Source organism: Dipteris shenzhenensis, chromosome 21 (genome assembly GCF_047967505.1).
Source record: "Dipteris shenzhenensis isolate YYH24624 ecotype China chromosome 21, Dip_SZ_1.0, whole genome shotgun sequence".
In the NCBI taxonomy this organism is placed as follows: domain Eukaryota; kingdom Viridiplantae; phylum Streptophyta; class Polypodiopsida; order Gleicheniales; family Dipteridaceae; genus Dipteris; species Dipteris shenzhenensis.
In genome coordinates, this window is record NC_141616.1 from 52063901 (window position 1) to 52078654 (window position 14754).

Consider the following 14754-nt stretch of genomic DNA (forward strand, 5'->3'; position numbering starts at 1 on the left):
ATGTAGATGGAAAGAGCCATCAAAAGGAATGTCGAGAGGATTGATGGGAGATGAGGAGTGAGGGTGGCCAGACCGGACGTCACCCTTGAAAGCTCCACCTCTATCTCCATCACCATCATCCTCAGTCTCCATCCTCCCCTCCCAATCCATCAACACTTTGTCACTTCAACATTGGTTTTGGAGACTCAAGATTGCAATTGCTAATTCTTAGGATGACTCTACGTGCTTGGAAATTCTCTCAATCACATCTTCTTATAGCTCACTGTCTCTAAGGAATTTCCCAATCCGCTCCATTGAGACTGTAACCTAGATATCTGCTGTACGCAGCTAACATTTTTGGTATCATCCTCACAGAATCAATCCAATGAGAGGCTAACAAGAAAAAGGGAGCTAAGGTCCAGGAGAAACTAAAGATCCATGATCATTATATTTGGTTTGATAAAAAAGAAGTGGCCAAATGCCCTAGGTGGTTGTACCATCCGTCTTCAGAGGCGATGTGGGGTAAGAGATGGAATGTTGGTATATATGGCCAAGATGTGTTGTGGAGTAAGATCCAAAGGATAATTCTGTTGTCAAAAGAAGCTAAGGAATGGTTGACAAAATTGAGAAAGCAATGTGGGTGCAGCAATGTCAAGATTGTCATGGTTGATTGGGGGCCGTCAAAAGATAATCATGGTAGTGAAGCATTGTGGCAGGTTAGCATGGAAGGCATGACGTCTCTACGAACTTTAGAAGAAATCCACATTTAAAAAAAAAGCACTTGACAAGCCTTCCCAAACAACAACCTCTATGACAATTACACAATAGAATCCAGAACGAAAAAGCCAAAACATCGTACCTTAATTCTCAACGAAACAACCAGAAAATCGTATGGATAATCCAGGTAAACTTTTTTTTTTCTATTGATTCAAGATGCTATGAATAGACCTCTCCACCAGTAATCGTAAACATAGAAATCGAGTATCTCTGCTCATGCCTCTTGCAATAAATGTTTTACGTTGAAAAGTAGCTATATCTTTTTAGTGCTTTAGTAAAAAGCTAGCTTTTAAATCAAACCAAATCAAGACCATAAGATGAAACCAAAAATCAAGGGCCTGTATCCATGACATGTGGCTCAAGGAGGTGTGAGAAACCTAAACACCTCCCTAGGCTGCTTGTCGTAATTATATGAAAATTAGTTAATTTAATTGATTTATTATATTAATGATGTTTTTAGAAAGTGAAATTAGTTTATGTTTTTAAATAAAGTTCAATTTCAATTTTAAATTTGAATCATATGAATAAAAATTAAAATTGATTAGTTTGTATATATTAAAGAATATATTTGATTTAAAGTAAAGTTTTCATTAAAATCAAATATATACCTTGTAGTATATACTTACTAACTAACTTAATTTTGACTTTTTTTGAAATTAATATTTATATTATCTTATGCTTTATGTTTTTGAATTTATATTTAAAAAAATTAAATAATATGTTTAAATTTCATTAGATTTTTAATTTTTAATTAGTTATTGTGTGTATGTGTGTGTATGAAGTATATTTAATTTAGCAAAATATCTAAAAGTAAATTAAATATAATTTATGCATACATACATACATACATATATATGTATATATTAATATATATATATATATATATATATATATATATATTGATTGATTGAATTTTGAATATAAGATATGTAGTGCTCCCTTGTCCCTTGCAGGTTACCTATTAAAAAGAACAAGGAAAAGGAATTATTTCTTGCTTTTTCTTCACTTTAACAGTTGTTATAGCTTAGATTAGCATAGATTAGTTTACCCATAGAGGAGAGAACTCCAAAGTAACCAATCAAAGCCATGCTCAAAAATTCCCGACTAGTTCCTAATCGGAGTCAGTCTTGCACTCATATGCGGTTTCACACTCATAACATAACCCTGTGAGCAAAGTTTCAGTTGTGACAGATCAATGACCAAAGGCAGAGTTTCACTGGGCACATTACAATTGTTTTTCATGGGCAGATCGTACTTTCATTCAACTTATACTTTCTATGCCATCATTGTAAAGCCTTATTGGCTATCTTTTTTCAATTTATGTACATATATGAGCCTTGTAAAGCCTTCAAGGTTATTTTCTTGACCATCCACTACAGAGCTTTCAAAGATTTTGTTAAATGGGCATAGACAATTGTATCACTGGGCACATTACAGATATTATTGCAGTTTTATGAGTGGGTGCATGCAATTGTATCATTTGGCACATTACATTACAATTGTGTGGGCACATTACAGTTGTATGATGAGCAAAATGCATTGTCTTTCAGTTTACACTTTACATATCTTCATTTTGCAATGCCTTATTGGCTATTTTTGTTAATGCATTGTATCTATCTAAAGTCTTCTTTATTTTTCATGTAGGATTTTCAATTATTATGGAGCACTTTGAAGAGATTAGAGCATTTGCCTTTGGCAACACCTTACATTTCAATGGGAAAGAGTATGCCCCCGATAACTTATAAGAAAAGTGGACTCACATGCACATGGGAAGAAAAGTTTGGTCATTCAAAGGAAAACTGAGCTACATCTTATGATGTCGAGGAAAGATATCGAGCAAAATGAGGATCCATGGAATGCAACATTTTCTAAGAAAGATATAAATTCTACCATGGTTACAGGAATCACGATGGAGCCAAAGAAACCAGACTTAGATATTTTTGTGATGCGTTCACAACCTGATACTGGGGGCTATCATGGCTCAGTTAGTATGCCACCTTAGTTAGATGAGTTTGGTTTGAGACCCACATATAGGGTTCTTCTATTTCTTTGTACTAGAGTTCTTTTAGCTTTCACAACTAAGAAGAGGAAAATTGTTTTCAGCCTCCACCTTTGTGTGTATTCCCCCATTGTGTATGTGAGAAAGCCGCAAGTGAGACTCCTTCCTTCTCTCCCACTATCTTCACATGGTATCAGAGCCTGGTTCATGGTAAGGAGCTCAAGAAAGCAAACCAATTTCACGGTGTCCTGGTAAGAGGACCATTGTTGCTTTCCTTTTTCGAGTGTGGGAGTAAATCTCTGCAGGTAGCATAGCCGGAAAGTGCAAGAGTGCATTGTCTCAGATTGAGACACCCTTCGCGGTGTGGCGAGAGGGCAATATATGCTACGGGAGAGGGCGAAGCCCATGGTGACTTTATTTTTTTTATTTGATGCCATTTCAGGGCCCGTTTTGTAGGCGAAAGTTCTCCGCAAGCACTAAGAAAAAGACCCTATTTTTGCTGTGCGACCACTGCTCTGCAGGTCGGTGAAAAGTTGCCACAAAAATTGCATCGTATGCCTGTGTGCAGAGATATTGGGAGTTATAGAATCATCCTTATTGCCTGTTGATGCAAAATCATCACTAGGAAGTGACTGTGTGGTCAAATACGACTTTCATCAGTTTTGCAGATTTGCCCTTGTGAGGTAGAAGCTGTGTTTTTTGCAGTGAGAATATTTTGCAGTGTTCTGTAATGGCGTCTGATTCTCTTTCACAGATTGTCATTGAAAAGCTTGACAAGAACAACTTCCAAGCATGGAAGTTTAGAATGACGAATTTCCTTATGGGAAAAGGCTATTGGGAGTTCATTACAAGAAATGAAGATGAACCAGTTCTTCCTAATGTTCCCAATCAACAGGAAATGTAGGCATTTAAAGGATGGCATGAGAGAGCCAGAAAAGTTATGTACTAGTTGTCTATTAGTATTTCAAATTCTATGATTGTGCATATCCAGGATGCAAGTATGCCAAAGGAGGCATGGGATAATTTGGCAAAAATGTACAGCACAAATACGCAAGCCAGGAAAATGCAGCTCAAGCAGGAGTTGCACAATGTGCAGAGAGAAAATGCGAGCATCAATGACTACCACATGAAGGTGAAGAAAATTGCAGATGCACTTGCTTCCATTGGGTCACCAGTGGAAGATGATGATTTAGTTTCTATGACCTTGAATGGTCTAGGAAAGGATTATGCACAGTTCCGGACATCCATTGCCATCTGTGAAAAGTTTCCTGATTTTGAGGAGTTGTTTGCTCTTCTAATTTCTGAAGAGCAGAGAAATGTTGGTGCATCTTCTTCAGGAGGAAGTTCTGAAGAAACTGTCTTCTACTCAAATGCTGGAAGAGGTAGAGGCAGAGGTAGAGGAGGCCGATTTGGAGGCCGTGGTAGAAATCAGAATATGCAGCAAACTCAAGAAAACCAGTCCTATGGAGGAGGACATGGTAACTCTAGAGGCAGGGGGAGCCAAAGAGGCCGTGGTGGATGGCAGAGAGGCCAAAATGCAAACAGCAATGTTGAATGCTACTATTATGGTAAAATGGGTCATATGGCTAAAGACCTGCTACTAAAAGCAGAATGACATTATGAATGGAAAATTGCAGCAAGGCAATTATGCATCCTCTAGTAGATAGGGTGATGACAGAAATGAGCATTTATTTATGGTGCAGCGCGTGACCAATTCTGTGACAAGTGCAGAAGAAAGCAATAATGTGTGGTATGTTGACTCAAGTGCATCAAACCACATGACAGGTCATGCAAAATGGATGCAGGATGCAAGGAAAATGGAAAAACCAGGATTTGTGGAGACTGGTGATGATACTGCACATCCTATTGTGCAGATTGGTAAAATTCCTTTGTCTATGTAGGATGGGAAAAAGAAATACCTGTTTGATGTATTTCATGTCCCGAATATCACCAAGAACCTGGTTTCTGTTGGTCAAATGGTTGAGCAGGGCTTGCAGGTCAGATTTAATCCTCATGGATGCTTTGTTGAGGATATGAAAAATAACGGTCGCTTGATAGCAAAAGGAAAGAAGAAGGGCAGGATGTTTACGTTGGATGCGGACATGCCTGAATTGAGTGCAGCAATGTTTGCACATGGGACTAGTGTAGTTGCAGATATTGATATCTAGCATAAACGCATTGGTCATGTTAATGTACAGCGACTTAAATCAATGCAGGTCCAAAATATTATTGCAGGATTGCCTAAATTCAAGGTTGTAGAAATGCATAAGGTATGTGAGGCCTGTCAATTTGGAAAACAGGCAAGGAAACCATTTCCTAAACATGTTCAAGAGACTAAGAAGCCATTGGAATTAATCCACTCTGATGTGTGGACTACTAAAGCTGCATCTATTGGAGGCTGTCATTATTTTGTCACTTTTATTGATGATTACATCAAAAAAGCTTGGGTGTATTTTATGAAAAAGAAAAGTGAAGTGTTTGGGCATTTCAAAGCTGTTAAAGCTATGGTTGAAAGAGAAACAGGCCTGCAAATAAAATGCCTAAGGTCAGATGGAGGGGGAGAGTACCTCTCAAATGAGTTTGCAAGGTTCCTACAGGAGCATGGCATAAAGTAGCAATATTCATGCAGTCATACCCCACAGCAAAATGGACTTGCAGAAAGGAAAAACAGGCATATTGGAGAGGTATCTCGGGCCATGCTAAATGAAAAAGACTTACCAGATTATTATTGGGCTGAAGTAGTTGCTACAGTAGTTTACATAATGAACAGGACTCCCACTACAGTAATACATGGCATGATGCCAGAGGAGATGTATACTGGTAGGAAACCAGATATTTCTCATTTGAAAATTTTTTGTTGCATTGCTTATGTTCATGTGCCAGATGAGTTGAGGTCCAAGTTGGATCCAAAAGCTGAGAAATGCATCTTTATTGGTTATTCTCTGCAGCAGAAAGGGTATAGATGCTATAACCCTTCTACTTGTAAGTTTACAGTGAGCAAAGATGTTGTTTTTGATGAGATGAGCAGCTGGTATAAACCAGTAAATGTGATTGATGATGTAGATGCACAAAATGGTAATGCTGCATAGAATTCACAGCAGCAATCACAAAACATTAGTGGACCTGCAGTGTCCTCTAGCAGTGGTTCACATAATTCATCATGGACAGGTAGATTGAGATCAGGAGAATGTCCTCAAAGCAATGCAGATAGTGGTATGCAGGTATCACGAAAAGGAAAAGAGAAGGTAGATCAGCCCATGTTTGATGTGAATGCAGGTCACTCTTATGTGGATGGTGAATCCAGTGGCTCAGAACAGAGCATTGATGATGAGTTGGGTATTCCTTCTATTGTTACACCTGGAGTAAGGAAGACCAGGGATGTTTTGGGAGCACCTGGAAGTGAGCCTATTTTGCGTAGGTCTACTAGAGCTAGGTATCTTGTCGATAGGCCGAAATATGATGGATTTACAGCCATTCACTATGCCTATATGGTCAAAGTGATAGAGGAACCAGAACCCACTTCTTTTGAGCAAGCCATGGGAAAAGAAAAATGGGAGAAAGCCATGGATGAAGAAATGGATGCCTTGGAAGCAAATGCTACATGGGAATTGGTGCCTTTGACTAAAGACAAGAATGCAATTGGTTGTAAGTGGCTTTATAAGGTGAAGCACAATGCAGATGGTTCTGCGAATAGATACAAGGCAAGATTAGTTGTCAAGGGGTATGCACAGACATATGGCATTGATTATGAAGAAACATTCAGTCGGGTTGCAAGGATGGCAACCATAAGAGCAGTCATTGCTATGGCTGCATCAAAGGGATGGTCTTTACATCAGATGGATGTAAAGAATGCCTTCTTGCATGTGGTGATTTACAAGAAGAGGTCTTTATGGAGTAGCCACTAGGTTATATTCATGCTGTTCATCCTGAGTTTGTTTGCTAGTTGAAGAAAGCCTTGTATGGCTTGAAGCAAGCACCTAGAGCATGGTCTGACAAGATAGGACAGTCTCTTGTCACTATTGGATTTCAGATTTCCAAGGCAGATTTCTCACTTTATGTGAGAAAAACAGAGAAAGGTATTATGCTGCTTGTCATTTATGTTGATGATTTGATCATCATAGGTGATAGTGATGAAGATATCCTTCATGTGAAAATGCTATTGAAGCAGAAGTTTGAGATGAAGGATTTGGGAGAGCTGCATTATTTCTTGGGCATTGAGGTGATTAGATCACCGTGGGATACGGCTCTTGCAGAGGCAGTATGGATTGGACATGCTATCCAAATATGGGATGACATGCTGTAAGCCTATTTCAGTTCCATTGGAGCAGAATGTGAAGCTAAGCGCAGATGCAGGTGAGCTTTTGGAAGACCCTACTATGTACAGATGCATAGTAGGAAGTTTGATTTATATGACTATTACCAAGCCAGATTTGAGCTATGCTGTTGGATTGGTAAGTCAGTTTATGCAGGCTCTAAGGAAACCGAATTTGGATGCAGCTAGACGCATACTCAGGTATGTGAAGTCCACATTGCAGTATGGACTATTTTATGAGGCTAGGGTTCAGATACAGTTGCATGGATACACTGATGTTGATTGGGCTGGTAGTATTTCTGATAGACGATCTACCAGTGGATATGTGTTCTCTTTTGGGAGTGTTGCAGTCACTTGAAGCAGCAAGAAATAGCCTACAGTTTCCTTGTCATGCACAGAGGCTGAGTACAGGGGTGCAGCAATGGCTGCCTGTGAGGTAGCTTGGTTGCATAAGCTACTTTATGATATGCATCAGTCTACAGATGGGCCAGTTGTCATTTATTGTGACAATATGAGTAGTATACACTTGGCAAATAACCCAATCTATCATGCTAGAACAAAGCACACTGAGGTGTATTATCACTATGTGCGGGAGAAGGTTTTACTAGGTCTTATTGATCTAGTTTATGTCAGCACAGAGGATCAGATAGCTGACATATTCACGAAGGCATTGGATGCATAGAAGCTGCACAAGTTCAGAGACCTGCTTGGTGTGCAGGAATTGGGATTGAGCTCAAGGGGGAGTGTTGAGATATCGATCTCCACTCGTGATATGCCAGGGTGACCGTTGTGCATTTATGTCACTGACTTGTTAGCTGCAGATGCGGTTGGTACACTGCCCATGAATAATAGCTGGATGACAGCTATCCTTATGTACTCTAGTTCGTGGCTCAGTTAGTATGCCACCTTAGTTAGCTGAGTTTGGTTTGAGACCCACATATAGGGTTCTTCTATTTCTTTGTACTAGAGTTCTTTTGGCTTTCACAACTAAGAAGAGGAAAATTGTTTTCAGCCTCCATCTTTGTGTGTATTCCCCCATTGTGTATGTGAGAAAGCCACAAGTGAGACTCCTTCCTTCTCTCCCACTATCTTCACAAAAGATTAGTATTGCAAGGGCCACATTTCCAAAGGCTACCTCCAAAAAAAAGACAGTGTTCCTCTGTCAAGAAACTATAGGCAAAAGTGGAAAAGAACGGTGAAGAGAAAGAGGAAGAAGAGTTAGATCAAGAGGTTGAGGAAGATAAAGATGAGCTCATGTCAATAAAGAACCTCAATCTGCATCTTAGTGAGAAAATTATGGAAGATGATGTGGGATATATATGGGGACAGAAGCCCTATGTTGTGAATGCTCGAGATGTGGAGGCAACAAGCATTTTTACCAACAGGAAGAATCTTGATATATCTTACTCTATGTAGATATTCAAGGCTTTGGTGGATGACAAGAAACCCGTGGTCTCTAATGTAATCATGCGTCCAATGATGTTATATCCAAACACAGCTAAGGAAAAGCCATGGCCACATAAGTGGATGAAGAACCAAGAGGATGGGTTTAAACTAGTTACCTCATTCATGAGAGCCCAAATTCGAAAACAAGTGATTGTGTAGGTTGAGAAGCTTGTGAATGAGCAGCAAATGAGAATATCAAGGGATGAGAGAGAAAAATGGTGGAAGCTCACTATGCAAGAGGACTCTCAAAAAAATGTGGAGAGACAAGGACTGAGAGAAAGATCAAACTTATCCAACTCATACATTTGGATTTCATTCCACTCCACACACTTCACTTTTGGCTCCACACACTTCACTTGTATGTGTTCTTATACAAGAGATTAGGATGAGGGTCCTCATCCCTAGTCCACAAGCTTGCATCCCATTAGCTTGCTAACACCCACTCACCCATGCACTCTCTTGCTTCTACTAGAAGACAAATCCAACAATCCCTCTCAATGCCAGCATATGAAACTTACATGTTGAGAATTGCATACAAGATTACATAGCATGCGGTAGGAAATTGCCATGCGGTAGGAAATTGCCAATGTACAAGATACATATTCCTCTTTCACTAAGAGGATTCCATCAGAGGTGTCATTTGATGACCTTACAAAGTTGCCCGCATGCGGCAATCTTTTGCAAGATGACCTATTTCACCACAATGATGACACTTTCTTCGTGAAAGGACTTTCCAAAAACAATGGGCCACATCATGACACTTTTTCTTACAAAAGTACATTGAACCCATTGAAAAACTTTTTCTTCTTTCCCCTCGGTAGGTTGTGCCCTTGAGTTGATGTAGATGTGCCCTCTCCTTTCTTTGCCTTGATGTCTCGCTCTTCATCGAGCAAAGCACTAATAATGCTTTCCAAATTGTGTTGGAATATGCTTTAAGGTTGTGATGAGGTTCTCATACAGCTTGGGTAGGCTCTTCAAAAGCATAGCAATCACGTCCACCTCTACCACCTTAGCATCATAGTGGCCAATTGTGTTGTGATACTATGGAGCTTACTTGTAAAATCACTTAATTATTCATTTTTAGAAAAAAATAAACCAAAAAATTTGACTTTGAGTGCAATACAAGAGTGCTTGCCACTTGCTCTATAGAGTCGATCCAACTCATTCCAAGCTATTATTGATAACATGGCTCCAGCCACCAACTGAATGACTTTTGGATGGAGATTAAGCGTAATGATGGCCAATGCTTGCTTTTCAATATCCTCCTCATCTGTACTCTTCAATCCATAGTCATGTCGATCTACTTCATTTCTTTTATATGTAGGGCCACAAACCTTTGTACATCAACAAGTACTTGACTTGCATCTGCCACATATAAAACCCCTCTCAATCAAATGGCTTGATATGCCCAAAATAAATTTCCTTTGATTGCAATTTTTTAAAGGGAAATAATACTGCCAAGTTGGTAAATTTATGGAGAAACTAAGAAATAGGAGCCAATAAATGGCTTAAAAGAAGGCTCCCCAAAACAATTCCCAAGGCTAAGAAAATAGCAGTCAACTTTGTAGTTTACTTGAAAGAAGGACCTTCTATACTACCTTATTTTAAAGGAAACACGTGTCATTCCAAAAGATATTCCACGTTCCATCATTTGGATACTCTTGAGGCTCCAGCCTCCTCTCCTCTCCAGCAACCACCTCTCCAGCTGCCTTCCCAGCATGGAGGATTGCCCACACAATGATGTGATTTTGCTGGCGAAGGATTTGAGCACAACGATGAATGTTTGATTTAGATTTTCATATCCTATTCTGCCATACATTGCTTCCTATTCTCCTATTTTGCTATTGCGTTGCTGCTATCCTATTTTGTTGTTGCTGGCGATGTGATCATTAGAGCATGGTCACAATCATTGGAGCATGGAGCCTACGAGTGAATTGGAGCATGGAGCCTATGAGTGATCGGTTCTCAAGCGAACATTCTCAAGGTTTTTTCTTCGTCTTATGCATATGTTTTTGTTTGGATCTTGCAATCAATCATCCTCCCTATGGATTCTTAACATAAACATCGGTCCTATGATCAGTTAGCATTGATGAAGATTCGAGTGTATGTGTTCTTTGATTAAGGCCTTGATCAAAATTTGATGTTTTTGGATCGTGATCTCACCTTTTAAAGAATGCAATCTTGCCAAGCAACAATCATACTAGTGAGAGAGTCGATTGAGGGTTGGGTCCACGTTGTAGTAATGGAAACAGTTGCAAGGGCATCCACCACGATCTCCGTTAGAGACAATTTGGTTGAGCCTTTTGGTCTATGCATTGCTATCATCTGGCAAATGTTGGCCATGCTTTGGATGAATGCTTCTCTAACCATGCACTATTGTCCATTAAAAAATAGTCCTCATATACTTGACTTCTCTCATTCTAACCTATACTATGCGTTTCTTTCCTCCTTCGTCCATGGAGAAGATGTGAGAATCTATCTTCCAAACCTCACGTCCATAGCAAATCATGTGAAGGGGGAGAACTTGCTCCTCTACACCATGTGAAAGCTAGGCATTGGGCTTCATCCTGTCGAATCAGAAATGTTCAATTTCCCTTGCTACTAGAAGATTTTCAACGTGTCGTCGCCTTCATGGAGTATCGTGATTTTTTTGTGCGTTTAGAAGCACATAGATGTAGTCGGAATGCATGGCATCTCACTTTAACCAAGCTTCCAGGAGCTCTTCACACGTTGCATTTTTTGTCAAAGAGGAGACCCGGAGGCATCCCAGTGAGACATATCGATTACAACTTCTTGGAGTTGGTTTGTTGACCTTTGCTCTTCTCCATGGCCAAGCTATAGGGGCTGATCTTCTCCGTGGCTAGGCCGTAGGGGAGGCATAGCAAATATAGAGGGGTAGGAGGAGGCTGGTTCTGGCAATGGGAGAGAGGAGGATGTTGGAGTGGAAATGGTGTTGGATGGCAGAGAGGATATGGGAGCAATGGAGGGAGGGGAGGATGTGGGAGAGATGGGGGTGGCGACTATGGAGGGGGCGATGGAAGCAGTTGTGGTGGAGGTGGCAGTGGAAAGGATGGAGGGGGTGGTGGAAGAGATGGGGGTGGCAACTATGGAGGCGAGGGTGGTATTGATGAAGGTGGAAACTATGGAGTAGAGGGAGATGGAGGTGGCTATGGCAGATCAGCTGCACAGTAGCAAGTGTCTTGCAATGTGTAAAGCTACTTTAGTAGCACTTCGAGCTCACCTTTTGCATGATCTTGGCATGGCATTTCCATTGTCGATGCTCTTTCGTAAATTTTGAGGATATGCAAGCTCTCAAGCATGGCATTTTCCATTTTCTATGCTCTTTAATCTGCAACTTTTGAGAATCTTCAACTTTCAACTGCAACTCGATGGATCATGGTGTTTAATAAGAAGTCTATTGGATAATTGCAGATTGGGCTTTTGGTTGTGAACAAATGTATTGCAACGAATGGAATAGCGTACTTCTTCCGCTCTATTTTCATCATCTCTCTCCCTCCAATGGTCCTACTCCCATGAAGGAGGAGAACTTGCTACTCAAATAGAGTTACAAAATTTTCCATATCATTGTTTTCCTATCAATTTAATAGATCGTATTGGAAGTAACGTAAGTATAAGTAAATAGATGGATATCTTTCTAGGAACTTTTTGCTCATCTATACTACCTTATTTTCTATACTACCTTATTTGGTGGATTCGCTCATTCCAAATCTATTGTACTATGGAAAGAAAGAATGTCTCTCCTCAGTGGGACAATCCATTAACCTTCAAACACTAGGCTTTGAGAAATTGGTACCTATATGAAAATTGTCGAGATGTGTGTTCACCATTTAGATACAATCCACATCCAATTCTACAAAAATGTGATTGTTTCTTCATGTCGAGATTAAAATAAGTGTTATATGGATAGTCTAACTACATACACACACATACAAATGCACACCTAACGTAACCCTTATTTTTGTGTTTTTCATAGGCACTCCTATGTGATCATCATTAGCTCACGGGCTTCGCACCACTGGTACCTCTTCTCTACCTCCTTTATTACATCAGGTTGGTAATGTTTATTTTTTTGTTATTAATTTTTATAAGGTAGAGGTAATAAAGCACTTGCATGCATGCACGCACACACACTCTTTTGCCTAATGTGTAGATATGCACATACATGCATATCTATGCTTTACGCACATGTTTATGCTTATATTTCATGATTATGTTCCATCAAGTTAGATGCCACGCATTTATGTTTACATGTTTATATACATGCACCTACATTGCTACACACATTCATATAAGTGCTTGGTTAGTACAATAAACAAATGGCCCAATAACATGCGATCTCTATATATCTCATTCACATATATAAGTGATTAGTTAGTACAATAACAAAATGCCCAAATACTTGAGCTCTAGATCTATCTACTTATCTATTATAATATGACTATACATTCACACAGTCATATAGATAGAGAAAGGAGGATATATATATATATATATACATACATATATATATATATATGTATATATATGTATGTATGTATGTATATATGTATGTATGTATGTATGTATGTATATGTATATACAGATACATGCATGGAGCCGCTTCAAACGCAAACATGTTTTTACACATTTATTTTGGGCGCAGTTACGAATATGGCTTCAGTCATTGTTCCAAGCATTGCAGAGGTGATTCTTGATATCATGATGTCGACCATCCATGAGCGACAATGTCTTTGAACGGTGAAATGACTCGCAAGAGGAGGATCTTCCACCTATGCAACCAAACGGACATCTAAGTGCATGTCATCTTCCAAACAAAGCACCATCGCTATTGCACAGCATCTAAAGTCCATAGGTGAACAAGGACATCTCAAGAGGTCAAGATTGTCCACCTATATAACAAGACACACCACTAGATGCCATTCATCTTCAAGGTATCATGCTATTGGTGTTGCAAAGAGATTAAAGTCCATTTAGGATGTATGTGAACGTACCGAGCATGTGAATTCAATGAAGACAACATATCTACGCTCCTTATGGGGGGAAATTCATTCAGATAATAGTGGAGTAATAGAAGAGAAAATGGGCGTGACCAATGAAACTATCAATTCGAGGATTAACTAGATTGAGAATAGCGTGAAGGCTACAAATGAGCACATGCAGAATCTTCTAGGGGTGGTAGGGAAGGCTCAGTTGTCTGTGATAAAGGTTGTAGGCTACAAGTCAACAACTTAAAGGAGCAAGTTACTTTGTTGCACGCCGAGGTGTCAGCCTTTAAAGTTAGTTTGAATAGGTTTCAGCTACTATTATAACAAGAGTGAGCCATAAGCTGGACCATATTTCAACCTATGGTAATTGAAATTACCTTAGTACATATTATTTGATATTGTATTAGAATCTAAAATTTTGACAAACAATTTTCATAATTGGATTATCCTTAGGTTATTCACTATGTGTTTATTGCACTAAAGTTTTGTGCCAACTTTTCAATTGCAATAATAGCACTTTATGGTTGCTTGGATTTTTTTGGAGCTGTGTACAATATGGTGGTGCCATGTTGTATATATATGTATATATATATATATATATATATATATAGAGAGAGAGAGAGAGAGAGAAAGAGAAATATAGTTGTTTTTATTTACAGGAGATGGTGGAACGTGTATCACATTCAGTACATGTTCATAGGATCAGGATGTTATATGCAACACATAGAGCACGTCGTGATGTTGCTAGGCAAAGAACACTATTTAAAAGGCAAGCTCCTAGAAATGTAGAGGCGTCTATGGAATTTCATCCTAATGGTACACTTCATTTGCCTTTTGGAGAAAGAAATGCACCAAATACTCCTATTGTAAGTAGAAGGATATCCATGGTCGCAACTAGGGCTTCTAGATGTTCAATTGCAAGACAATGTGTTGCTAACAACCAAAGCAATGCCAGTAACATAGATACGATTTCCAATGCAAATGAGTGCCTCTCTATCCTGTGTCGATTTCCTTTTAGAGACGATATAGGTAACCCAACTCTATATCCATTGGTCTTTTGTGCTCCTACTCTCCATTCGCTTGGCCATATGAATCATCTTTGTGAATTTTGGCATGCTCAATTATGGAAGCAAGAAACTCAAACAAATATGCATCGAGTTGTGGGAAAACATTGTTGTAAAGTTGGTCGTCTAAGGTTATTACCATTAGAGGAGCCACCCAAGACTTTAAAGACT